The sequence below is a fragment of the Rhinatrema bivittatum genome, chromosome 1, assembly GCF_901001135.1.
Source record: "Rhinatrema bivittatum chromosome 1, aRhiBiv1.1, whole genome shotgun sequence".
NCBI lineage: Eukaryota > Metazoa > Chordata > Amphibia > Gymnophiona > Rhinatrematidae > Rhinatrema > Rhinatrema bivittatum.
This window is the reverse complement of record NC_042615.1, coordinates 5,563,828-5,591,343: the sequence shown is the minus strand read 5'-3', so window position 1 is coordinate 5,591,343 and position 27,516 is coordinate 5,563,828. Positions and strand designations below refer to the sequence as shown.

At 43.6% G+C, this 27,516-nt stretch overlaps 1 long non-coding RNA gene across 1 annotated transcript in view; it reads left to right on the top strand.

Moving 5' to 3' along the window:
- Positions 1-22,402, top strand: part of LOC115075611 — a 40,850-nt gene extending 18,448 nt beyond the window's left edge. The window contains exon 2 of the long non-coding RNA XR_003852611.1: positions 20,821-22,402. This is a non-coding gene — a long non-coding RNA (uncharacterized LOC115075611). The remainder of the gene's footprint in view (positions 1-20,820) is intronic.
- Positions 22,403-27,516: the final 5,114 nt, after the last annotated feature.

Genomic DNA, 27,516 nt, shown 5'->3' with positions numbered 1-27,516 from the left:
CTTCTTTCAGCATGATTTGGGGATTAAAGTTAATATATGGTTTCTATTGAACTATTTGTAATGTGTTTCTTTTTTCTGTACAAAGATGATATCCTTTGTAAGATGTTCAAAATGCAATAAAAGTAAAATTTAAAAAAATGTAGAAACTATCATAAAGAACAAAATTGCTGAACATATAGATAAGGATAGTTTAATGGGACAAAGCCAACAGATTTAGCCAAGGGAAGTTTTGCCTTACACATTTCCTTCATTTTTTTGAAGGAGTAAATAAACATGTGGATTAAGGTGAGCCGGCTGATATAATGGACTCTTAGGAAATTAGAAAGTTGTCCCTTAGGAAATTAGAAAGTTGTGAGATAGGTGGCAGTGTCCTATTGTGATTTGTCAATTAATTAAAAGATAGAAAACAGAGAGTAGGGTTAAATGGTAAATTTTCCCAATGGAAAAAGGTGAATAGTAGGGATGTGAATCGTTTTTTGACGATTTAAAATATCGTCCGATATATTTTAAATCGTCAAAAATCGTTAGGGCCACGATACAATACCAATTCCCCCGATTTATCGTTAAAAAATCGTAAATCGGGGGAAGGGGGAGGGCAGAAAAACCGGCACACTAGAACCCCCCTAAAACCCACCCCCGACCCTTTAAATTAAATCCCCCACCCTCCCGAACCCCCCCCCCAATGCTTTAAATTACCTGGGGATCCAGCGGTGGTCCAGAATGGCGGCGGTCCGGAACGGCCCCCTCAATTGAATCCTTTTTGTCTTCAGCCGGCGCCATTTTTCAAAATGGCCGCTGCAAAATGGCGGCGGCCATAGACAAAAACGATTCGACGCAGGAGGTCGTTCTGGACCCCCGCTGGACTTTTGGCAAGTCTTGTGGGGGTCAGGAGGCCCCCCCCAAGCTGGCCAAAAGTTTCTGGGAGTCCAGGAGGTCGTTCAGCGGGGGTTCACTGCCGCTGAACGACCTCCTGCAGTCGATCTCCTGCCGGCGCCATTTTCCATACGGAAAACGATTCGCGGCAAGAAATCGCTTTCTGAACCCCGCTGGACTCCCAGAAACTTTTGGCCAGCTTGGGGGGGCCTCCTGACCCCCACAAGACTTGCCAAAAGTCCAGCGGGGGTCCAGAACGACCTCCTGCGTCGAATCGTTTTTGTCTATGGCCGCCGCCATTTTGCGGCGGCCATTTTGAAAAATGGCGCCGGCTGAAGACAAAAGGATTCAATTGAGGGGGCCGTTCCGGACCGCTGCCGTTCTGGACCACCGCTGGATCCCCAGGTAATTTAAAGCATTTGGGGGGGGGTTCGGGAGGGTGGGGGATTTAATTTAAAGGGTCGGGGGTGGGTTTTAGGGGGTTTTAGTGTGTCTGCTCACGATTTTAACGATTTTCACGATAGTTTACACACCCAAACGGCAACAATACGATTCCCTCCCCCTCCCAGCCGAAATTGATCGTTAAGACGATCGAGGACACGATTCACATCTCTAGTGAATAGTGGAAAGCCACAGGGATCTGTTCTGGGACTGATGCCCTATGAGGAAACGCTAAAGAGGTTAGGACTTTTCAGCTTGGAGAAGAGATGGCTGAGGGGGGATATGATAGAGGTCTTTAAGATCGTGAGAGGTCTTGAACAAGTTAATGTAAATCAGTTATTTACTCTCTCAGATAATACAAGGACCAGGGGGCACTCCATGAAGTTAGCATATAGTACATTTAAAACAAACTGAAGAAAATTATTTTATACTCAGTGCATGGTTAAACTCTGGAATTAATTGTCAGAGGATGTGGTTAAAGATGTTAGTGTAACTGGGTTTAAACAAGTTTTGGATAATTTCCAAGAGGAATAATCCATAAACTGCTATTACAGTAATTAATAAGCAAGAACATAAGAAATTGCCATGCTGGGTCAGACCAAGGGTCCATCAAGCCCAGCATCCTGTTTCCAACAGAGGCCAAACCAAGTCACAAGTACCTGACTTGTGGTTTATTTAATGTTTGGGTACTTGTTTGTTTATTTAAAAACGTTTCTATACTGTCACTAAGTTAAATACCATCTAAACGGTTTACATGTAGGCATATAAATTAAGGTTGGTGAATGGTACTATCGTACATTCTAACAGGTGCCAAAAAGTTTGGTTACAATATATCATAATACAATAACAATCAATTTATTAGTAATGTAGTTCATGACCAATTGTACCTGTCAAGCACTATTTACAGGTAAAAAATCATATTCTCTGTGTTATATAATTACGTAGGTTGTGTGTGTTGGTGCTCTTCTGCTTTCCTGTATATTTTCTATTCTCCAGTCTCTTTATAAAATGCTTGTTTGTAAAGCCATGTTTTTAAACTTTTCTTATATGTTTTGAGATCTCTTTGTAGTCTGATCTCTAGAGGCATTGTGTTCCATAAAGCGGGTCCTGCTAAAGATAGGGCCCTTTCTCTCACTTGTGTTAGTCTCGCTGTCTTTACTGAGGGAATGGTTAAGAGAGCTTTGTTTGCCGATCGAAGGTTCCTGTGTGGGACGTGTACTCATAGTGTTGTGTTTAGCCAGTCCGATTTCTCATCATGTATTAGTTTATGTATGGGACATAGGGTTTTTTATTTAATTCTGTATTCGATGGGTAACCAATGCAATTCCACTAGAGTTTCAGTTATATGGTCCCTCCTCCTTTTTCCGGTTAGTATTCTAGCTGCTGTGTTTTGTAGTATATGAAGTGGCCTTAATGTTGTATTCGAGAGTCCTAGTAAAAGGGCATTACTGTAGTCCGTGCTTGAGAAAACTAGTGCCTGTAGAACTGTTCGGAAATCAGTTAGTGTTAGTAATGGTTTTAGTTTTCTGAGTACCATGAGTTTTCCATAGCCTTCTTTTACTTTTAGTGATATGTGTTCTTTTAGATTGATTTCTGGATCCATTACTATTCCAAGGTTTCGTACTTTTTCTGCTAGTTCAATTTTCTGGTTGTCTTTGAGGATTATTGGAGTTTGGATGATTTCCATATTTTTTCATTCTAAGTATAGAAATTCTGTTTTTTCAATATTGATCACAAGTTCCATTCGGTTTAGCAGTTTTATTATGTCTAGGTACATGTTACCTAAGGTTAATGTTTTCTCTAGTGTGTCCTCGATTGGTAGAATTAGTTGAATATCGTCTGCATAGATGTAATGTATGATTGCTAGACCTGCTAGCAGATGACATAAGGGTAACCTGGTGTGGCCACTGTTGGAAACAGGATGCTGGGCTTGATGGACCCTTGGTCTGACCCAGCATGGCATGTTCTTATGTTAAGTTATCTAGTGTCATCTCAAATGCCTGTGATAAATGTTTTTTGACACGTACCTTTTATCAAATGCACCATCATTTCCCCAGCTTTCTTACCATATTTATTAAGCTGAAATTTTGAGATAAAACAAACGATTTAACAAAGCCCTGGTAGCAGTTAAGGCTTTCCTATGATCCTCAGACATTGAAGATAAATGCACAGAAAATTAGATAAACATATTATCTCCATATGTGTTGTTTCTGCTTCTTAACCGCATGTGCCAGTATTTCTCCCCTCATCACAGCTTGCCCTCTTTCCCAGAATAACGAGGGAGTAATGCCTGGCATTTCATTAAATTGACAACATTCACTCCATTTATTTCTCAGCGAAGTACAGAGCTCATTATCTTTTGCCAAACCTGGACTCGTGTGACAAAATAAATTGGTATCTGTCTGCTCCCAAATTTTGAAATTAAGCCAACCGGAGCCTGGTCAGAGATAGCATCATTTCCTATATAAGAACTAATTATACTTGGAAACAACTACAATGTCATCAATCCTGATATAACTTTATATGTGGATTAAAACAAAAATTATAATCCTTCTCACCAAAATGCATTACTCTCCAAATATCTAATATTCTCATGAACCAGAACATAAGATATACCATATTGGGTCAGACCAAGGGACAAACAAGCTCAGTATCCTGTCTCCAACAGCAGCCAATCCAAGTCACAAGTACCTGGCAAGTACCCAAACATTAAATAGATCCCATGCTACTGATGCCAGCAACAAGCAGTGGCTATTCCTTATTGATTGATAGCATTTATGGTCTTTTCCTCCAGGAACTTATCCAAACCTTTTTTAAACCCAGCTACTCTAGTTACCTTAAACATACATCCCCTGGCAATGAATTCCAGAGCTTAATTGTGCATTGAGTGAAAGAATTTCTCCAATTTGTCTCAAATGTGCCCCATGCTAACTTCATGGAATGCCCCCTAGTCTTTCTATTATCCGAAAGAGTAAATAACCGATTCAAATCTACCCGTTCTAGACCTCTCATGATCTTAAAGACCTCTATCATATCCCCCCTCAGCCGTCTCTTCTCCAGGCTGAACAGCCCTAACCTCTTTAGCCTTTCCTCATAGGGGAGCTGTTCCATTCTCCTTATCATTTTGGTAGCCCTTCTCTGTACCTTCTCCATCGCAACTATATCTTTTTTGAGATGCAGCGACCAGAATTGTACACAGTATTCAAGGTGGGGTCTCTCCATGGAGCGATACAGAGGCATTATGACATTTTCCGTTTTATTCAACTTTCCCTTCCTAATAATTCCTAATATTCTGTTTGCTTTTTTGACTGCCGCAGCACACTGAGCCGACGATTTCAATGTGTTATCCACTATGACGCCTAGATCATTTTCCTGGGTGGCAGCTCCTAGTATGGAACCTAACATTGTATAAATACAGCAAGGGTTATTTTTCCCTATATGCATCACCTTGCACTTCTGCACATTAAATTTCATCTGTCATTTGGATGCCCAATCTTCCAGTCTTGCAAGGTCCTCCTGTAATGTATCACAATCTGAATAATTTATTACTCTATCAAATTTGCAGATACAAAATTATTCAATCTCACTCGTCTTATTCCTTTCCAGATCATTTATAAATATATTGAAAAGCACCGGTCCAAGTACAGATCCCTGAGGCACTCCACTGATTACTCTTTTCCACTGAGAATATTGACCATTTAATCCTACTCTCTGTTTCCTGTCTTTTAACCAGTTTGTAATCCACGAAAGGACATCGCCTCCTATCCCATGACTTTTTAGTTTTCTTAGAAGCCTCTCATGAGGAACTTTGTCAAACACCTTCTGAAAATCCAAAAACACTCCTTCCCGTTCCTTCTGTGAAAACCGCAAGACTTACCCAAGTGAGGGAGCGAGCTCTGTCTCTAGCCGGTCCCATATTATGGAACTCCATGCCCCTTGACCTTAGACTGCAGAGCAATCATAAACTTTTCAAAACACAGCTCAAAACCTGGCTTTACATACAAGCCTTCAAGAAAGAAAACTGATGCAGGCAATTAAGCAAGGATATGCGGCATAAAGCACCGAATGCCTAATTTAATGCTCCTCACTGAATTAGTTCAACCTTTAACTGTAGGCAACCTTCAGGACACATTGCTATGAAACACTCAATCCCCCAAATAAATACCTTTTTTGTTACCGAATACTAATGGCACCACCTATGTAATGTACGACCCATTTTTTATACAGGTGCCCCATTGTAAACCGTTATGATGGTGAATAACTTAATGACGGTATATAAAAACTCTTAAATAAATAAAATACTAGATATACTGCAAATACACTAGATTTCACCTTTATCCACATGTAAAAAGGAGCCAAATAACACCATTAAATCAGAGAACTAGATAGCTCCCAGTACTATTTTTTTTAGTGACATCATTAAAGGGTGAATTTTAAAACCCGCGTGTGGGCATCCAGGTGTGCGCAGTTCCCAGAGCACACATATGAGCACGCTGATTTTATACTGGCATGTACGTGTGCACGAGAGAGCCGACTCCTGCGCATAAGGTGGGGGATTTCGGTAGATGCGCACGGTGACGTGATAGGCCCTTTCACAGTACTCTCCCAGTTCACTCCAGTAAAGGAGTAGTGTGGGAGAGAATTTCCTAAAACCCCCTAGGTAACCTGCCTCCATTTTTCCTCTCTCTTCCCTGACCCCTAAAACCCCTCTATCTTTTTATTTTTTGTTTGTTTTTATACTTTCCCGCTCTGTTGTGCAGCAGCAGGTTGTGCCTGCCAATCCAATCCTGGTGCACGCTTCAGCGGAACAGCACCTAATGGTGCTGACCCAGTCCGCCCACGCCCCACCCATTCCCCGCCCCTTTTTTCAATGGCAGTTCTTTCGCATGTACCGGGAGATATGCGCATGGCCCCGCAGGCCTTTGAAAATCCCTGTGGCGTGCATGTGACCCGGCCACACGCTTATCTCCTGGTTTTCGCACGCGCCAGCTTTTTTTTTTTGTGTAAATATTTTTTATTAGTAACCAAAAACAGAAACATTAGCATAGGCAGCTTCAGAAACTTGAACATGACCATAATAGAAGCCCATAAGTTCACAGCAAGCATCCAGCTTAACCCCCGTAATCACATACTCACGGTAGATCGGGATGCAATAAGTAGCAAAGATTAACCTACTCAATGGGAACCACAAACATGTGAAGGCCACCATGATAACCAAAGGGCTCGACATTTAAGTGCCACTGCCATCCCGTTATTAATACCAAATACAGAAGAGCAGACAGCAAGAATATGGAATTTCCCTTCTATAAGTACATGGATTACTGTTAGCATAAATTTTATATTGTTATACCCTCGTCAGAACAAAACTAATGCTCCCCCCCCCTTACCCCCCCTCTTCACCCTACCCACTAAAGGCTTAGCAACATCAATGATAAGGTCCTAGCCAACCATTCCTCACCCTCCCCCCTTCCCAAACCATCAAGGGAATCACAAAACAGGAACATCTCAAAAAGTAGTACATTGTATAGCAATTAGTACAGTAAATAGTATAGTAAGTAGTATGTAATAGTATGTAGTATGCAATAGTATGTAGGATGTCAAGAGGTCGACCCACATCAGATGCCAATCTCTAGACAATCAGCAGGGTTAGTAGTAGATCATCAGGAATCAAGCTCTGTCCTTTACTCAGCCCAGTTCCCCTTAGGTAGAGTCAGGTTTTCCATGCAACTATGTCAGGTATATACTGTTCACGTAGTTGCCAAGGACGATAGTAATGATCTCGCTTCCGGTTGCAGAGAGCTCACATAGGCCTGCCACAGAGCAAGTGTCCTAATCCGGTGTTTTGCTGTTTTCTGTCGAGCCGTTAAGTACTCATAATGTAAAGTTTGTTGTATTTTCTGTGTCCAAATTGGCTTGTATTGGGGAGTCTGATTCATCCACTGGTTCAGTAAGGTATCCACTGCCATGAGACTGATTTTATGCAGAAACTGAATGTGATATGTCCCCATCTGACGTATCTTAGGCGGTACAATCCCGAACAGCCAGATCCTAGGGTCTACTGGGACTGACACTCCCCATATCTTCCATAGTAAATGATGTAAATGTTGCCACAGTTCTTGTACCAGGACACATGACCAGAAGCTATGGTAGTAATCTGGATTGTCCGCTCCACACTTTGAGCAGGCGCGATCAGATGTCAGACCCATGTGAAAGGCCGCCAGTTGAGGATAAAATGCCTGATGGTAGAATTTAAATTGTTTATCTCGAAGTGTAACATTCTCACATGTTGCAGATATACTTTGGAAGCATGCTTTAATATCGTCTGATAATATAGGTTCTAGCAACACTTTATTCCATTTATGGGTCACGTCAGTGAAAACTGGGGGGAACAGCAGTGATATGAGAGCTGAATAATATTGCGAGCAAGTCGAACGCTTTCCCATGGGTCCCTTGAGAAAGGTGATGAGACAAGTGGAGCGTAGAAAGGACTTATTGTCTTGCAACAATCCGTGAATAAAATGCCTCAATTGCAAATAACCATAAAAGTCCGCCCTTGGCAACTTATATTGAGATTGCAGCTCCTGAAAGCTGTAAACATAGGTCGGGTCCGCTTCGTAGTGTAACAATTGAATAATAGTTTTTAGTCCGAGACTTGCCCATTGGGTAAAAAGATGTTGCTCCATTCCTGGTGGGAAAATAGGATTACCCGTTATGGGTTGAAAAACAGTTCTCTCGGGAGACACTTGATGGAGTTTACAGGTAAAGTGCCACATCTTGCGTAGTGGGCGAATGATAACACTGGTCCTGAGAGAGGATGCTATGGATGTGAGAGGGCCTTGCAGCACAGCTCCTGGTGATAGTGGAGTTAACCATTGATGAACATGCCTCATGGGCGAACAAACTTCGGAGTCAAAAGTCCAATCCCGGATATGCCGTAACAAACTTGCATAATTATATATCCTCAGATTAGGGCAATTCAGACCTCCCGCAGTTTTGGGCCGCATCAGGACCTTCAGCGGGATCCGTGCTCGTTTTCCAGACCATAAATAACGGGTAAACGCTCTATTGATTTCCATAACATCTTGAGTTTTTAGCCAAATGGGTAACATACTAAACAGGTACAGCCATTTCGAAATTTCCATCATCTTTAATAATAGTATTTTCCCTGATAAAGAAAGTGGTAACAATTGCCATGTTTGTAATTTTAGTAAAAGTTTCTTTTTTAGAAGTAAAACATTTTGAGCGTAAATATCCTTAGGATGCGCTGGTATATGGATGCCCAAATATTTAAGAGAGCCGGAAACCCATTTTAAAGGGAATTGGCCTGGCCAGTTGGATTGTAAAGTCCCTAGGACATCTAAGGCTTCAGACTTTTCAACATTTATCTTTAACCCAGCAAACCTCCCAAAGGCCTGCTGGATTTGGAGTATAAACGGCAGAGCCGAAAAAGGGTTAGTTAAGTACACTAACATGTCATTTGCAAAAGCAGCCACAACAAAAGTAGCATCCCCTACCCGTTGTCCCTGCAGCTCCTGTGCTTGGGCTAACTTACGAAGCAGCGGATCTAAGGATAGGATATATAAGATAGGGGACAAAGGGCAGCCTTGTCTTACTCCTCTCTGAATCTGAACCTCCCGAGAAGTAGTCATTCGCCACTATATAAGATCTGGGATCACTGTAGAGTATCGAGATAGCTTTAATCACTAAGTCAGGAAAGCCATATCGCTTCATTACGGAGAACATATAGTCCCATGACACACGGTCAAAAGCCTTCTCCGAATCGAAGCCTACGACCATCGCTTGATGTTGCAGCCGATGGGAGGCTTCCAATGCTGTAATTAAACGGAAAACATGCGCCCCTGCACTCCTACCACTCACGAACCCCGCCTGATAGGGCGAAATCAGGGTGGGTAAGACAGCCCCCAGTCGTATTGCTAATATTCTCGCATAGATCTTTAAGTCCGAGTTTAACAGTGAAATTGGTCTATAGGACGCTGCTTGCAGGGGATCTTTCCCCGGTTTGGGAAGGACCGTGATGTAGGCATCATTGAAAGTAGATGGGAATCCTGTCCCCTGCCATGCATGGTTGAAATATAAAGCAAGTTTGTCAATGATTCCGGTGTTCAGCATCTTATAGTACTCCAGAGGGAATCCATCGGGACCAGGCGACTTATTGCACTTGCCTGTTTTTAGCACCCCAGATATTTCCCCCGGTGAAATAGGCCTGGTCAGTAACTCTTTTTGAGATGCTGTGATGGAAGGTAATTGTATGTCGGTGAAGAAGTTGTCCTCCTCTTTTTGGCCACCCTCTCTATCTTCCCGGTAGAGGGAGTCATAAAATTTACGAAGAGTTTCCAAAATATCCTCAGTCTTTGTCACATACTCTCCTCCATTTGTTTGTAACCCCGTTATGTAAGGTTTTCGCCGTTTGGCAGCCACCAGTTTAGCCAGTAACTTGCTCGATTTATTGCCGAAGCGAAAGAAATAATGATCAGACGCCTGGAGGGACCTCTGTGCTCGTAAATGTAAATGTGCGTTCAGTGAGTGGACACAGGCCCAGTATGCTGTCGTATGTACGGCGGAGGGGTGCTCTACTAATTGCCGTTTAGCACGTTGTAATTGGGATTCCAGCAGGAGTATGTTTTTATTAAGTTGTTTACTTTTCTTAACGGTATATGCAATTATCTCACCTCTCATTACAACTTTTCCCGTTTCCCAGAATAAAGCCGGGTCATTCAGATGTTGTTGGTTGTTATCTTGGAATTCCTCCCATTTATTGCGTAGATATTGTTGAAATTCCACATCCTGCATGAGATGACTGGGAAGGCGCCAAGGTCTTTTGTTCCCCCCAGGCCGCACCGGAGAAGCCCAATAGTCCACCCAGATAGGGGCATGGTCAGCTACCACTATAGCCCCAATGTCTGCTGTTTCCACCCGGGAGAATAGGTGCTCGGCTAACAGTATGTAGTCAATTCGAGAGAGAGTATTATGTGCCCGGGATACATGAGTATAGTCTCTCGCAGTTGGATTCAGAATGCGCCAAGGATCCACAAGGCCCAGATATTTGCTAAGCTGCGCTACCCCAGAGAGCTTACTAGCTCGATAGCCTTTTGGGAGCTGAGATTTGTCCATATGAATGTCGGAGACGCTGTTCATATCTCCCACCACCAGGAGGTCTCCCAGAGCATTGGCTAGTAATGTGGAAATAATTTTGTCAAAAAATTTTTTATCAGGCACATTCGGGGCATAGATATTGCATAAAGTCAGTTGTTTACCCGCTAATGTACCTTGAACAATAAGATAACACCCGTCTGGGTCATGTAACTCATTCGTAACCATGAAGGGTGTGTTTTTATGAACCAAAATCGCAACCCCTCCCTTTCTGCCCACCGCAGGAGAATAGTAACAGTCTGAGACCCAGTCCCTGCGTAATTTGACGCTTTCCTTGTCTGTAAGATGCGTTTCCTGTAAACATGCGATGTTAACTTTTAACCTCTTTAAATGTTGAAGGATTTTTTTTCGTTTGATGGGTGTACCTAACCCATCAACATTCCAGGAAATAATACGGTATTTACCCATGTTGGTCCCAATATATTACCGCATCAAAGTTTAATCCGGTATACTGACAGCAATGGAGTACAGGCTCCCAGCCTAGCCTGCCTCCTCGTTCACAAATCCGCTTCCTCCAAACAATTTGGTCTAACCTCTTGACAGAATCCGCATTCACTTGATGTCCTCCCTTCATGATTCCCCTAAGCCCCATCCCGAACCCTATCCCCCAAACCCAGTACAAAACCTATACCCTATGCACTTCTCCCAACGGAGATCTCGCCGTCCGGAGAGCGCGAGGTCACGTATTAGAGCGTTCCCACCCCATAACCAACATCAAACACTTAAAGGAAAAAAGCACGGGAAACAGTATAAGTTGCAGCTGTATATGGTTAGTGCTGTAATGACTTGCCGTATCCCATGTAAAACAGATCCGCGGGCAAACTCCGCAACTGAAAGCAAGTTCCCTTACAACTTTGCACATATGGTAGTAACATATTTGTGAGCGTTGTCTGGGTTCTCAAAAGATTTACTACTCCCCTCATACCAAATTTTTAAGATAGCCGGGAACAGGACCGCAAATTTGATTTGGTGTTCAGCCAATTTTGCACAGACATGGGAAAAAGCCCGCCGCTGTTGTGAGACCCGAGCCGAAAAATCCTGTGTGATTCGAATCTTAAAGCCCTGATATATTTTTATTTATTTATTTATTTATTTAAGGTTTTTATATACCGGCAATCATGAGCACATATCTTGCTGGTTTACATGAAACGGGAGTGCATTAAATACATCAACTAGAACTGTGGTGATCGAAGGAGCAGTTACAAATAACAAGGGTAGCAGAACTTGGATAAGAAGGAAGAGATAGGAAAGAATAAACGGTTGAACGGTATACAAATAAATTAAATGCTATGTAAAAATGGCATGATTAATGGCTGAATATTTGAAGTCCTTGGTTTGTATCTATGACGTGATATTAGATTGTGTCTGGGAAAGCTTGCTTGAATAACCAAGTCTTAAGTCCTTTCCTGAAAGTTAAGAGGCAAGGTTCCAGTCTGAGATCTGTGGGAATGGAATTCCACAGAGAAGGGCCAGCAGTGGAGGTGGCACGATCTCTTAGAGTGATGTGTTTGGTCATTTTCGCAGGAGGAACTTTGAGGGCGCCTCGGTAGACATTTCTGGTAGGTCTTGTCGAGTTGTATACTTGGAGGGGGATTTGTAGATCGAGGGAGATGCGTTGATGAATAGTTTTGAAGATGACACAAATGGCTTTGTACATGATACGGAAGTGGACGGGTAGCCAATGTAACTCTTTCAGAATGGGGGATATGTGGTCTCTCTTTCTTGCGCCTGTTAGTAATCGAGCTGCTGAATTTTGAACCATCTGTAGTGGTTTGGAGTAGGAAGAGGGCAGACCTAGCAATAGGGAATTGCAGTAGTCTAATTTTGCAAAAATGACTGCTTGGATGATCGTTCTGAAGTCTTGGGCATGGAAAAGAGGTCTTATCCTCTTCAGAACCTGGAGTTTATAGAAGCAGTCTTTGGTTGTTTTGTTGATATGGGCCTTGAAGTTTAGCCGGTTGTCTATTATCACTCCTAAGTCTCGAACTTGTGTGGTAGGTAGGTTGGTGGGAAGAGTAGTGGAGATGTTGGTTTCCGGAGAAATGAGAAGGATTTCTGTCTTAGAAGAGTTTAAGATGAGGTGTAGGTTGTTTAGTAGTTGTTTGATTTTCAGGTGGCATGATTCCCAGTAGTCAAGAGTTTCAGAATATGTATCTTTGATGGGGATGATGATTTGGATATCGTCTGCATAAAGGAAGTACTTTAGATTGAGGTTGGTGAGAAGTTGGCAGAGAGGAAGAAGATAGATGTTAAATAGGGTCGGAGATAATGAAGAACCTTGAGGGACTCCTATGACAGAGTCAAATCTAGAGGATTCCTTGTTTTGGATTTTAACTTTGTAACCTCTGTTATTGAGAGAGGTTTTGAACCAGGATAGGACGGTGCCGCTGATTCCTATAGACGAGAGTTGGTTTAGGAGGATGGCGTGGTTGACCGTGTCGAACGCTGCTGAGAGGTCTAACAAGATCAATAGGAATGAGTTTCCTTTGTCAAGGCCCATTAAGATATAATCTGTCAACGAGGAGAGGAGGGATTCTGTGCCTCGATTTTTTCTGAAGCCGTGTTGTGGGGTGAAGAGAAGATTGTTGTCTTCGATGAAATCTGAGAGTTGAGAGTTCACTAGTTTTTCCATGATCTTGGCGATGAATGGGAGGTTAGCTATGGGGCGGAAGTTGTTGGGTTCCTTCGGGTCAAGGTTAGGTTTCTTTAAGAGCGGTGAGATTGAGGCCATTTTGAGGTCATCAGGGCAGATTCCTTGGGCTAGAGAGCAGTTGATGATATTTGTCAAAGATGTAGCTATTGTGTCTGGAATAGATAGAAGTAATTTGGAGGGGATGTGGTCTGCAGGATGAGATGAAGGTTTCATTTTTCTCAGGATGGCTTGTATCTCAGTGGAGGCTACAGGTTCAAAGGTGTTTAAGCTGGCATTTTTGTGTGCAGGTTGTTGATATGTCTGGAGGGCTGCTGTGTCGGGAGGCAGTTGTGTTAGGAGATTGGAAATTTTATTTTGGAAAAACTGAGCGAGTTCTTCGGCTTTGGACTGAGCCATATTGCCGGGGATTTCTCGCGGTATGGTTTGAGTGAGGCTGGAGACATAGGCGAAGAGGGCTTTAGCGTCAAAGACCAGGTTGTGAACCTTGGATGCGTAAAAATCTTTTTTTGATTTTGAGGTGAGGGATTTGTACTGGTAAAGTGTGGATTTGTATGATGAGATGGTGGTGTCGCAAGGGGTTTTACGCCAGGTCGCTTCTTTTTTTCTTAAAGTTTGTTTAAGTTTTCTGAGTTCGTTGGTGAACCAAGGTTGTCTGTTGGCTGCATTGGTGTGAGATTTTTTTGTAATTGAAGGACAGAGCTTGTTGGCTATATTTTCTGTTATGTTGTTCCATGAACGAATGGCAGTGTTAGGGTCGGATAAGTCTAATAGGGGGAGCTGGGAGACTAATTGGGTGTTGAGGTCTTCTGGAGAACATCGCTTTTTGTAATGGAATGAAGGTGAGGGGATGTTAGGAGTGTTGGTTTCTTCCAGTGCGAAAGAGGTGGAAATAAGAGAGTGGTCTGACCAAGGGACCTTTTTGTTCTTTAAGTTGTACGTGTTTGTAATCCCTTTGTTGAAGAAAATCAAGTCCAGGGTGTGACCCGCTTTGTGTGTGGGTTCATTGACTATTTGTTGGAATCCCATGGCAGATAGGGCTGTGAGGAGGGTTATACAGCTGTTGGATGGTGAGGGGTTGTCAATATGTAGATTGAAGTCTCCTAAGATGATTGCTGGAGAATCCAGGTTGATGAGCAAGGTGGAGATTTCCAGGATAGGGGAGACATTGGATTCTAGGAACCCTGGGGGGGCGTAGACAAGAAGGATTTGAAGATGTTGTGAGGTGAAGAAGCCGACTTCCAGTTTTGAGTTAGAGCTGAATGGATGTTGGGAGAAGTTCAGACTTTTTTTGGTAGCCAAAAGGATTCCACCTCCTCTTTTTTTCAGTCTCGGGAGTGAGAAGACGTCATAGGTATGTGTAGGTAGTTGGTTTATTAACGCTGTATCTGAGGGCTTGAGCCATGTTTCAGTTACTCCACAAATATCTGGCTTGGCGTCGTTGAGATAATCATTAAAGATTAGGGATTTTTTTGTTAGGGATTGTGCATTGAAGAGTGAGAGTGAGAAGAGGGAGAGGCCTAAAAGCTGTGTGATTGGAGTAATCGAGATGGAGGTGAGGGTTTTTAAGTTCTTGAGGAGGGCTCGTCTTGCAGATAATCTTTTAGGTGGGAGGCGGTGTTGTAATGTTGGTATTGGGAGTACTAGAGACATTGTGAATGGTTAGCTGGCTGGTGCCGTGGATAGGCGGATGACTGATGGCTGGTGCCGAGGATAGGCGGATGACTGATGGCTGGAGCCGTGGATAGGCGGATGACTGATGGCTGGTGCCGTGGATAGGCGGAAGACTGATGGGAGGAAAGGCTGGGATTAGGAAGAAATAATTAATTGGTTAGGGCTCTGGATGAGCGTAGAATGGTTGTTTGCAGTGAGGGTGTTTGCTGAATGCTTGCGGGATGGTTGATAGCTGAATGCTTGCAGGATGGTAGTTTGCTCAAGATGGTTGTTTGCTCAGGATGGTTGTTTGCTGAATGCTTGCAGGATGGTTGTTTGCTGAGCATTTGTTGGACGCTTGCAGGATGGTTGTTTGCTCAAGATGGTTGTTTGCTCAGGATGGTTGTTTGCTCAGGATGGTTGTTTGCTCAGGATGGTTGTTTGCTGAATGCTTGCAGGATGGTTGTTTGCTGAGCATTTGTTGGACGCTTGCAGGATGGTTGTTTGCTCAAGATGGTTGTTTGCTGAATGCTAGCAGGATGGTTGTTTGCTCAAGAAGGTTGTTTGCTCAAGATGGTTGTTTGCTGAATGCTTGCAGGATGGTTGTTTGCTGAGCATTTGTTGGACGCTTGCAGGATGGTTGTTTGCTCAAGATGGTTGTTTGCTGAATGCTAGCAGGATGGTTGTTTGCTCAAGAAGGTTGTTTGCTGAATGCTAGCAGGATGGTTGTTTGCTCAAGATGGTCTTGCGAGAAGCATTCCATAATTGCTGACGATGGGCATAGTTCAAAATTTTCGCTATAGCTATACGGGGTCTCGAGTCTGTCTCTTTGCGGGACCCTACTCTATGGGCCCTCTCTATTATAAGCCGTTCTTTCAGCTCTGGCACCCCCACTGCATCAGGCAGCCATGTTTCTAGGAATGTTTCCAAGCCAGACTGGTCTACAGCTTCGGGTAACCCCAGAAAACGCAAATTGGATCTCCGTGCTCTGTTTTCTAAGTCCTCTAGTTTGCTTTGTACCTCTTTCATAGTCTTTTCCTGCGTTTCTAGTTTCCCGGCATAAGCCGTCACGTCATCTTCTAGTACCGAAATTCGGCCCTCCGCATGTTCGATTCGGGGACTCATTTCGGTAAGCGCTTCTCTCACCTCATTGAGCTTATCTGAAATGCCGGCTAATTTTTCATCCAGCGCCGCTGTTATAATTTCTTTAAACGCCGCTGCTGTAACTGCGCCCAAAGGGAGATTATCGCCATCGCCTACCGCCGCCATTTTGTTCTCCGCCGCTGTTTTCGCCTTTTCTTTATCTTTACGAGTGCTTTTTGCAGCCATAGTCCCCGGCGAGCGATTCATGAACTTAACTATCGACATATGCCAGTAGGATCTGTGCCGAAAATCCTGTATAATCGTTCGAGGGTTTAGTTCGCCGGCAGTTGTTGGCTATGGGGTTGGGAGCCGAAGCCAAACACGTCTGCCTCAGCTCATCCCCCCACGTGACCTCCACGCGCCAGCTTTTAAAAACCGAGGCTTGTAGGGCGAATGAGGAGGAAGGAAAGCAGCCGCTAACACCTCTCACTGAATCCGGGGGAAAGATTTTACCTTGATGGTCAGCTGAGCGACTGCAGCATCGGAGGGTGAGGCAGGAGGCGGGACCGTAAGCAGCCTTATCGGTCGCTGTGCGGCGGGGCGCCGCAGAACCGGCATGCCGCTGAAGCCGCGCGCGCTAAAGGGGCGCGCGGGGACAGCAGGCTTTGCCGGGCTTCGCCGGATTCGCCGGACTTTGCTGTTGGATTGAAGTAAGACTGTTTCCTATCCTCCTTATTTGGGGTCATCTAGTTTTGAAAAATTCTAGTTTTTGAGGTGAAGTTTTTGTTTTTCTTGAAGGCATTTTGGGGCTAAGAAATATGCCTCCAAAACGGAAGGGGAGGGTGAGAGTGTTCCCTGCCCTCCCTTTGTCATCTTTCCAGCAACAAGAAATTACGAACTTCATGACCTCTCCTCTCCTATACCGCGTATTAAAGGTACTGAGGACTCTGGCGTGCCGGGAGGTCAGGGAGGGCCTCCCGTGCCTGCAGAGGAGGCATCCTTAAGCCCCAACATCGGGCTACCACCAGAGCAAAGGTTATGGGAAGGTTCTCCTGAGGTTGGAGACACTACGGCTGACTCCCTAATTTTAGTAGGGGAGCCAGAGGGAAAGTCTCAGGAAAATCTTTTAGGTAGGTTAGAAGATGTTCACCCTACCAATAGTTTACCAGGTATTCCATCCCGTCCTGCTCTAGTAACGATGGACACATTGTGGGACATGATGGCAGGCACAATGACAAGTATTAAGAAACTGGAAGGGAAAGTTGATTTATTATATGAGAAAAATCAATAACTACACAAACAGATTAAAGACTCTAATGACAGGATTAAGTATTTCGAAATCTAAGAAAAGAAATCTCTGGAATTCAAGGCAGCAGTGGTTAAAGACAATGAAGTAATGTCTAGAAGGTTAGAGTCATTAGAAAATAATACCAAGCGTCTCAATTTAAGAATTTTGAATTTTCCCATAGTTCTTGGGGAAGAACCTTTAATTACTTTAAAGAAATTCTTAGTTGAAATTCTTGGATTTACTTCTGAAAATTCACCAACTATTAATAATTATTTCCTCCCTAGATCAAAAAATGAGAATGATAGAACAGATATGTTTCAAGGGGATTTAACACATTTTTTGGAGAATTCCTCAGCTAATATAATTAGCTGGGGAACATTATTGGTGAATTTCTATACTAGCCTTGACATTAATTTAGTTATGAAAAGGTTTTTTAATAGATACCCAATAATCTTCTCTGGTAAACAAATAAAAATGTTTCCAGATCTGGCAATTGCAACTCAACGGCGGAAAGCTTTTTTAGCTCACCGCCAAGAAGTTCTAGCAAGGGGTTTTTCATTTGTACTGCGTTTTCCCTGTAAATGCATGATAAAGAGGCAGGAAAACATGTACATTTTTTTCATCCCAGACCAGTTAAAAAGTTACTTAGAACAAATGAGAGTACCTTCCTCAACCCCTGTGTCCAGTTAGACATTAGAAATGGTACCGTATATGTTTAAGCTAGAAGTTCTATAAGGAAAGTATTTGTTCTCTTTGTGTTTCTCCCATTATCTAGGAAACTAAATATCCCTCCATTTTGATTGATATGTTGATGGTAAAGACTAATTTAAATAGATAAATGGATATGTCAATGTTTAATTGGTGTATTTCAGTTCTATACCATTATATTTTCATATGCAATAATTTGTTTTATTGTATTAATTTGGAAATTGAGAAATAAAGAATAAAAAAAACCCCAAAAAACCCGAGGCTTAGGAGCTTGGATAACCCTAGATATGATAGTAAGCATCAGCTGAAAGCGGTAAGACAGACAGGAGCTGGTCATCAAAGACAGGAATTGCTCTTCCAGTTCTTTCCATTCATGGCCTATTAAGTACAGGTAAGTTACTAATAATTATCAGAACAGCTAATGAGTGATTGGAAAAGGATGAGGCGAATGATATGTTTTTCACTGCAACATTAGTAAACTAGTCAATAGCTAGAAGATAAACCACGTGTGTGAATGTTAGTCATTAGTTCTGTGTCTTTAGCAACACTCCATACTATAGAGACTATTTCATTGCTATAGAAAATAAAAGCATCAATCCTCAACCAGAGAAACTATTATTAATTAGAAAGAAATACAATTATATGAATACTTATCTAACGAGCCTAATTCTGACAGCAGAATTGTGATGAATTCTCTTGACTGAGGTCAGTTCATGATTATTTAATATCTGAAAAAGAGTAAAAAAATGACTAGAATTACGATAGATTGTGGTGTCTGATTTTTCATTATTAGCATTTAAAGTAAGTTGTTTGAAGTGTGATAGAAATAAAAATACTTGTTATCGTCTATACTGTTGAAGTTATTTTGATAATATTTTATGGTAAGCTGTATTTCTGTGTACTTAGCACCTAACTCTCGCTGCCATGACTACACAAGACGTCTTCACACAGGAATTGGCTTACATATGCCTGTATTATAGAAATCTGATGACAGAAAACAACTGCACAGCCTATTTAGTCTACCATTCACCTAGTAACATAATACTGTTAGAAGAAAAACTCCCAATGGTCCATCCACTCTGCCAGTGAGCTTCCTATGACAGCAATTGCCGCTCCTTGCAGGATACCCCAAGTGTCCGCCAAGGGCAGTAACTGCCACTCCGTGCAGATTACTCCCATGCCTTATGTTAAGGACAGTAATACAAGAAAAACCAAACATCTGTCAAACCCATAACAAAATTACTGCACATTTTTACATGGTGAGCAGCCTTCCAGATTATTCTGGCAATGCTTTGGAGTTGGCCATTGAAGCTTTATCCCCAATGTCAGCCTATCAGTCTTCCAACTGTAAAAGTTGGGGCCCAGCATTGGCTGTCTTCATAATCCAATACCCCTTTTCCCCCAGCCTGCTGTCAAAGTGGAGAGCGATGTGCAGTTGTCTCAAAATTATCAAGGCTAATTGGTTAAGGGCCGTAATTCCCCATGCCTTCTGGGTAAGGGTATTAACTGCCGATCCGTGCAGGCTAGCCCCATGCACTCTTTTCTTCATTATCATCCTCAAGCTTTTAGGGATCCACAATGTTTATCCCTTGCCCTTGTGAATTCATTTACTGTTGTCATCCTCACCACCTCTTCTGGAAGGGCATCATCTCTGTAAAAAAATATTTCCTTATGTTGGTTCTGAGTCTTCACCCCCTGTATTTTCACTTCATAAGCCCTAGTTCTACAATTTCCTTTCCAAAGAAAAAGGTTCAAACTTTGTGCATCATTAAATCTTTTCAGGTAGACAAACTTTACTTTCTGTCCTTTCTAAAATGTTGCTTACAAAGATATTGAATGAGCTCGTCCCAAAATTGAGTCTTGTGGCACTCCGCTTAACACCATTTTCTCTTCAGAGCAGGTTCCATTTACTAATTACACGCTGTCTCCTATCAGTCATTCAGTTTGTAATCCACTCAACCACAGCAACACCCACTCCCAAGGTTCTCATTTTATTCACAAGCCTCCAATGCAGGTGCAGATCCAAAGCTTTGGATCTGAAATCCAAGTAAACCACATCAACTGCTCTTCCTTGATCCAATTCTCTAGTTATGCAATCAAAAATTTCAATCAAATTTGTCTCACAGAACCTTCCACTGGTGAATCCACGCTGCCCCAGGTCCAGCAGCTGAACCGACTGTAGATAGTTCACTCTCCTTTCCTTCAGCAGAGCCTCCATTACGTTTCCCACCACCGAGGTGAGGCTAACCAGCCTGTAGTTTCCAGCCTCCTGTCTGCTCCCACTCTTCTCCAGTCCTGTGGCACCACTGCCGTTTCCAGGGATCTGTTGAACGAGTCTTTCAGGGGACCCGCCAGCACATCTCTGAGCTCCCTCGGTATCCTGGGATGAACCTCGTCAGGCCCCAGGCCTTGTCCACTTTCAGTTTAACTCATTGTGTTCTGTAAATGGACTTTCATCTTCCCCATCCCCATCTACAGTTTTGTCAACCAGCAGTGGTCCTTGTCCAGGGTCTTCTTCAGTAAACACTTAACTAAAGGATTTTTTGTTTAATATTTCTGCCATTTCTTCATTTCTCTCCACACAGTGCTCCTCATCACCTTTCAATCTCACTATTACACTTCTGACCTCCCTTCTTTATCTGATGTATCTGAAAAAATGTTTTTTCTCCTCTCTTTACCTCTTTGGCAATCCTTTCTTCTGCCTGACCTTTCACTTTCCTGATTTCTTTCTTCATCTCCCTCATTTTTACCAGATATTCTTCCCTGTGTTTCTCTTTTTGGGATCCTTTGCGCTTCTTGAACATTGTTCTTTTTGCCTTTATTATATCAGCCACCTCCTTTGATAACCAGATCAGTTTCCTTTCCTCTTACTTTTCTTTAATTTTCTAATAGAATAAAATGTTCTCTTCAGAACAGAACTACAGAAAACACTTCAACTCTTTTCTTTTCATAGATAAAATTCAGTTTCCATGGAGGGATATGGTCCACAGCAAAGTCAAGATCTCTTTAGATTTCAGAAGAAGGATGAAGAGTGTGGATAGGTTTCTTTTATTCCTGACAGGGTGACTGGTCAATCCAGGAGTGAGAAGAAGCAAGAGGCCAAAAGACAGCTATGATGAGGGTCCAACACATCCAAGATGTCCTGATCTGAGTACTCAGCTGCTTATACTCAAATCCAGAGCTCTACTTTACATTAGTAACGTTAAGAAATGAGAACACGTGTGATTTATCATAAAAGATAAGAAAAGAAGATTTTATGGAAGAGTCAGAACTTACAGAGAGAAAATTCTGCCAAGTATTCCGAAGTGTCAGTGGGTGAGGTTATCTGATACACTGTGGTATATCCCAAGACTCCTGGAAAATGGAGGGTAAAGGTTTAATGTTCAAAGGGTCAGTGGGTGAGATTATCTGGTACTGTGCTCCATCATATCCTGAGGTTCCTGGATGATTAGGGATAAAGGGTTAATAGTTAATAATGTGTAAAGGGTCTGTGGGTGAGATTATCTGATACTGTGCTCCATCATATCCTGAAGTTCCTGGATGATTAGGGATAAAGGGTTAATGTGTAAAGGGTCTGTGGGTGAGATTATCTGATACTGTGCTCCATCATATCCTGAGGTTCCTGGATGATTAGGGATAAAGGGTTAATAGTTAATAATGTGTAAAGGGTCTGTGGGTGAGATTATCTGGTACTGTGCTCCGTCATATCCTGAGGTTCCTGGAAGGTGGAGAGTGCTCTGTATGCCGCTGGCACTACCAGTAATTCGGGCTCATCTGTGCTGATAATCTTTTCGAGTGCTTGCTCTCTATTACAGCCGCCAGTGGTAGAGACAGCAAGTTAGCAACTCCCAGCATGATTTGTACCATGCAAGTGCCAGTAAGGGCCAGATTCATAAGAAAAACCTTAGTGAGCCTTGCTTTGTCTGTGACCTGGCTCGGGATAGCCAGCCTATGTCCCGAGTATGGGCTTCGATGCTGCTATGGTTTTATCAATTGAGTCTTCTAATCATGCACCTCAAAGAATTGCAGGCAAGACCAAAAATACAATTACTCATTCAAGAAACAAACTGTGGCTGCAAGTGATACTGTTATTAGTCTAATGATCATTTAATAATGCAAGCTCCCTGGGGTTACAACTCTAGTCCTAGTTCTGCCACTGACTCGTCTTAATCTTGCAAAAAGCACCCTCTCTCCATTTGCCTCAATTAAAAACCTACAGTTACCACCAACACTCTTTACATGGCTACAGGAACACAGATTGATAGCTCTAGCATCTCTCTTCTCTGCCCATCCCTCCTGTGGGCCTCACATCCTTAGTAACAGAATAGCACAGTAAACGGTGGCAGCTAAAGACCAAAATATTCTATCTATTCTTCTCGGCAAGGATTTTAGCCTTGTAAGTGCCGCTCCCTGCAGGATCCTCTGGTCTTGTCTTGGGCATTCTTGTTTTTATTGTAATCTAGGCCAAGCATTTTAAAAAGTGAAGATATGTGCATAGTGAAACCCACCTCCCAAGGGAGACCGTTAAAGAGCATGCTACCATTTAAGTGAACTGCAACACAGAAAAAAAGAGGACAATGCAGTTCTGTAACACGAGCCTCCAGCCCAGGAAACCCAGAATGAGATTGAAAAGTTTGCCAGAACCCTTACTGTGAAGGTGCTTAAATGGATAAATGAGTCAATGACTCAGGTAGGGGATTTGCATGTCACAGTCCCTGGACTACTGTTAGTAACTTACAGTGAAATTTCACTTTAAATCAAAGGATAGCAAAATCCTAAATTACAGAACTATGACTGGAAAAGTCTTACGTTTGGAGAATTCTGAATGAGAGAGGGATTTATGAGAGAAGTGTACTGAAAAAACAGTCCTAGGAAGCAAACTGATTCTCACCCTGACTAACAAGGAGAGTCAAACCCTTGGGTACCCAGTTCTCAGACAACCCATAAAAAAGGCCAGGCAGGATGGAAAGATGTGCACACATTATCTTTCCATGGTCCTGCCTGGATCTTGGCTTTTGGCTTAGAGAAGGTGACCCATCCTGGCTGGGTAACAGCAAATGACTGGCCATGAGCTTAACAGAGCTAAAATCAGTGAAAGCTGAGACTGTGGAGGGCCTGAATCACTGCACAATAAACAAGCCAAGAGTCTATTGGAGCTGTAAACCCAAGCTAGGGAAAACCCTCCTACCAAGGGAATAGAACTAAGGACAGCGGCAGCTCCATAGGTAGAGGGGTCCCCCAGGAGGATGGGGGCACCACAGCAGCAGATTGGGAGGTGACACTGAGTCCCTCATGAGCAAGGGGACCCCAGTGGCAGATCAAGAAATCCACTAGGAGGGTGTGGACCCCCAGCAGCAGACTGAGTGGTCCCCTAGGAGGAAGGGGACCCCATAAACATATGGAGTGGTCCCTCAGGGGGGTTGATCCTAGTGGTAGATCAAACAGTACCCCAGGAAGAAGGAGACCCCAGCAGCAGGTCCAGAGGTGCAGTTTGGTTTCCCAGGAGGTCGTGGTCCAAAGCAGCATGCCAGGAGGCAGAGTTGGGTCCCCCAGGAGAGTGTGTACCCAGCGACTGACTGGCAGGTGGAGTCAGGTCCCCCTGAGGTCATGGACTGCAGCATTCGCATGGAACTATGAGCGGAAGCTGCACCAAGGAAATGGCAGCAGCTTAGATAGAACGGACCCCTCAGGCCAGCACTGCCCACCAGCCCAGTTGAATATTTTCACATTGGTGAGACTCGAGAAAAAGGGGGAGGATAATAATAACACTTGTTTAAGTGAGAACTCAAGAGGTCCTGTTATTCCTATATGGTGGCACATTGAGGGGCCAAGAACCCCGAATTGCCAGATATTAAATGTTCTTGCTACCTTGTAGACTTGCATATAGTTGTGTGACCTTAGACTATTAACTACGAGTAGATATGTATACTGATTGCTATCTTATTAGCAATGTACATAGGCATTTAGAAATGTATATACCTATATAGTCTAATAAACCTGTATGTATTTGTACAAACTGCCAGCCTTGTCACAGTCCCATTTTTGTCCTGGGGTGAAGGGAGGGAAATCCCACCCTCTAACACTTTCTCCCCCAGGTGGAGGCACCAGGCACGAAAAATTTGAGGACCAATGGAGTCTGCCCCGGGGGTCTCCTGTCCTGCGAGGCCAGTCCCAGACCCAGAATTCCCTGCGAGGAAAGCGGTCAAGGGGGCGTTACAATAGGTTGCTCCCTGATCTACCCCCGTCTGCTAAACTGATAATATATCCATGGACCACGATGTCACCAGAAAGTAAAACATGGCAGCACAGAGGGAGAGTGCTCCCCAGATCTGCCTCCCTTCCAGGGGCTATGGGCACCATCACCAAGGTCCTGCCTTGCAAATCCCTACAGAAGCCCTAAAAACAGAAAAAAAAACATATTGTGGCTTGGTTGGGACAGCAGAGAAAATCCATCAGCTTTGAATTTATTTGCCCACCTATTTTGCTAAATATAAATTCCAGATCACACCTCTAATTTCACAGACAGCAGCTGCAGCCGTGGGAAGGGATGTCGACTCCGGCAGCACCATGGTAACTGGTGGAGTTATTTAATCAGATAAATAATCATTGAGAGGTGGGGTCTGATGGACCCAAGGTAAAGCCATGCATGTGTCAGGGTCGGAGGTCACTGTAGCAGGTGCACAGGATGTGAATGTCTGGAGCTGGACACGCAGCCTCTCACTCAAGGTGAAGCCGTGCATGCGTCAGGGTCAGGGGTCACTGTAGCAGGTGCACAGGATGTGAATGTCTGGAGCTGGACACGCAGCCTCTCAAGGTAAAGCCGTCCATGCGTCAGGGTCAGGGGTCACTGTAGCAGGTGCACAGGATGTGAATGTCTGGAGCTGGACACGCAGCCTCTCACTCAAGGTAAAGCCGTCCATGCGTCAGGGTCGGGGGTCACTGCAGCAGGTGCACAGGATGTGAATGTCTGGAGCTGGACACGCAGCCTCTCACTCAAGGTAAAGCCGTGCATGCGTCAGGGTCAGGGGTCACTGTAGGAAGTGCACAGGATGTGAATGTCTGGAGCTGGACACGCAGCCTCTCACTTAACCATTCTCCCACTTCTGAATCCTCATTTTACTTAGCAAAGTCATAAGAAAACTGCAGCACTACCTCTGCACACAAAGCTTTGCTGGATTCTTGAATTTATATTCATGGGGCATCAGATCTCACCCAGAGCTTTGTGTCTGTGTGGTGTTTTTTCTTTGGTACAATTTCTTCTGCTTCCTGGAGTTACAGGTAATGACTTCCTTGTGTAACAGCTTCTTTGCAGGTTCGTCTGTCTCTTGTTGACCCCTCTCCCAATCCTGTCATTGACCAGGTGGTGCCAAAGGGTTCTGGAAAGAGCCTGGCACTGCAGCAATGGGTGAGAGCCAGCTCAGCTCCCTACCTTCCTCTTTAATCCTCCTCCAAAGCCTCTCTAAGGATGTATCTGCGCCTGCCTTCTCCTGTGGTGCCCGCTGACTTTCCTGGATTCCCTCTCGGTGGTTCTGTGGGAAGGACACATTCCCGGTAGAAGATCTGGTTGCTATCCTCCCCTCCCCTAATCTGCAGTCAGGAGGAGAACCACCCACAGCACTGCGCCTGCCCCGTTACCATTTCTTACTTAACTTGAAAGAAGACAGACGATTCCCAGAAGAGGAAGGGACCTTCAAATCCCAGTCCAATTCTGTGAGAAATAGCAATGTAATTCTAGGAATGGGTGGTTCTCTCACCCAGGCTTCCATTCACACGGGTCTTTATACCAGTGGTTCTCAACCTTTTATTGTCTGGGACACACCTGACAGATGGTTCTCACATGCGTGACATACTGAACATGTGACCATCACGGGCCTAAATGTAAACATGCACTCTGCATCCTCAGGAATCCCCATAACCCCCAGCAATGAGTGCAGAGCAGATCTAGGGCATTTCCCGTACAACTCAGTAAAAGCAAAACAAACTCCCTTTACTACCAGGCACAATAGCCCTCCTTATGAAAAGACAGTAATTTACAGTAATGCATATCCTATTGAGAAACCACAACAAATAAGATTGATACAAATGCCTACATGCTAGTAAAATACCTCACCTCGGTGACACATGGAACTGACCTTCACCAAGTACAGAAAAGCCACAAATTATAAATATGGAGACAGAAACGAACAGAAAACAAAAAGAGCCACTCTGCATGCAGTGCAAACCTGGAGAAATGGAAAGAGAAATATAGCACCTAACAGACACTCAGGATCTGCAATAATGCACAGAAACTAACCTGCACAAAGTTACACCTGTAGTATGGCACACACTCATCAGTAACAACTCTATCTAAGAAATACAACTATTAAACCAGGCCCTAAATACTAATACATTTCCTATTGGGAAAACAGAATAAGCCAACTGCTATAGAGCCCACACAGAAATAATTGTAAAGCTACACTAAAAATGTTACAAAACAGCTGCTGAACAGAATAACATCCAACAATTAAAAACTCATAAAAATTATTAAAACATGTCCAAATATCAATAAAATATTTCAAAACAGCAGACATCTCATAATACCCAATAATTAAAATGGCAGTCAATCAAGAAAAACAAATTTAAAAAGCCACCTTTACTTACCCTCTCCAGCAACTCTCCTACTCCTTTCCCTTGCAGGTCAATAGCACTCAACAGAAGCAGCAAGGGCTGCTGAAGCTCTGTCCTCACTGTCCTCTTCCTTAGCGCCCACAACCAGTCACTCACAACACATACATACACACACACACACACACACACACACACACACACACACACACACACACACACACACACATATATACCCTGTTAGACCCCCACGACCAGTCTCGGTCTCTTTCATCTTCCTAAACAGTCTCTCTCACACACAGAAACACATCACCTCTCTGACCAGTCTCTCTCTTAATCACACACAAGCTCTCACCCAAGCATCCATTCACACCATCTCTCACCCTGGCACACATTCATACCCACACACACAAGCTCTCACCCATTCACACCCACAGACACAAGCTCTCACCCATGCATCCATTCACACACAGACACACAAGCTCTCACACAGGCACCCACTCACAACCACAAACACAAACTCTCACGCAGGCACCCATTCATAAGAACATAAGAAATTGCCATGCTGGGTCAGACCTGGGTCTGAGTGAGTTCCCGGACCCCACCGCTGGACCACCAGGGAGTTTTGGTAAGTCTTGGGGGGGTCAGGAGGGTGGGGGGTTGTAGTTAATTTAGTAGTAACTTATTTACAGATTGACAACTTATTGAATTCTCCATACTTCCGCATGAAACGGAATTGACCCCCCACGAATACGGATCACGTACGCAACGAAAACGTTTTGCCTGCACATCCCTAGTTTGGAGGACCTTGCTGTAGGCTGGGCAAATTGGTAGACAAACTGGTGAAAACTGTCATGTCCTGGATGCGCGGCTGTTATAAAATTCCCTCACTTCCATGGCTCAAAGCTGACATTACGCAGTTGGGCATGCACACTTTTAAAATTAGAAGCACATATACACATGCCAGGGCTATTTTATAACTTGCATGTGTATTAGTTAATTTTAAAAACATAAGAACATAAGAAATTTCCATGCTGGGTCAGAC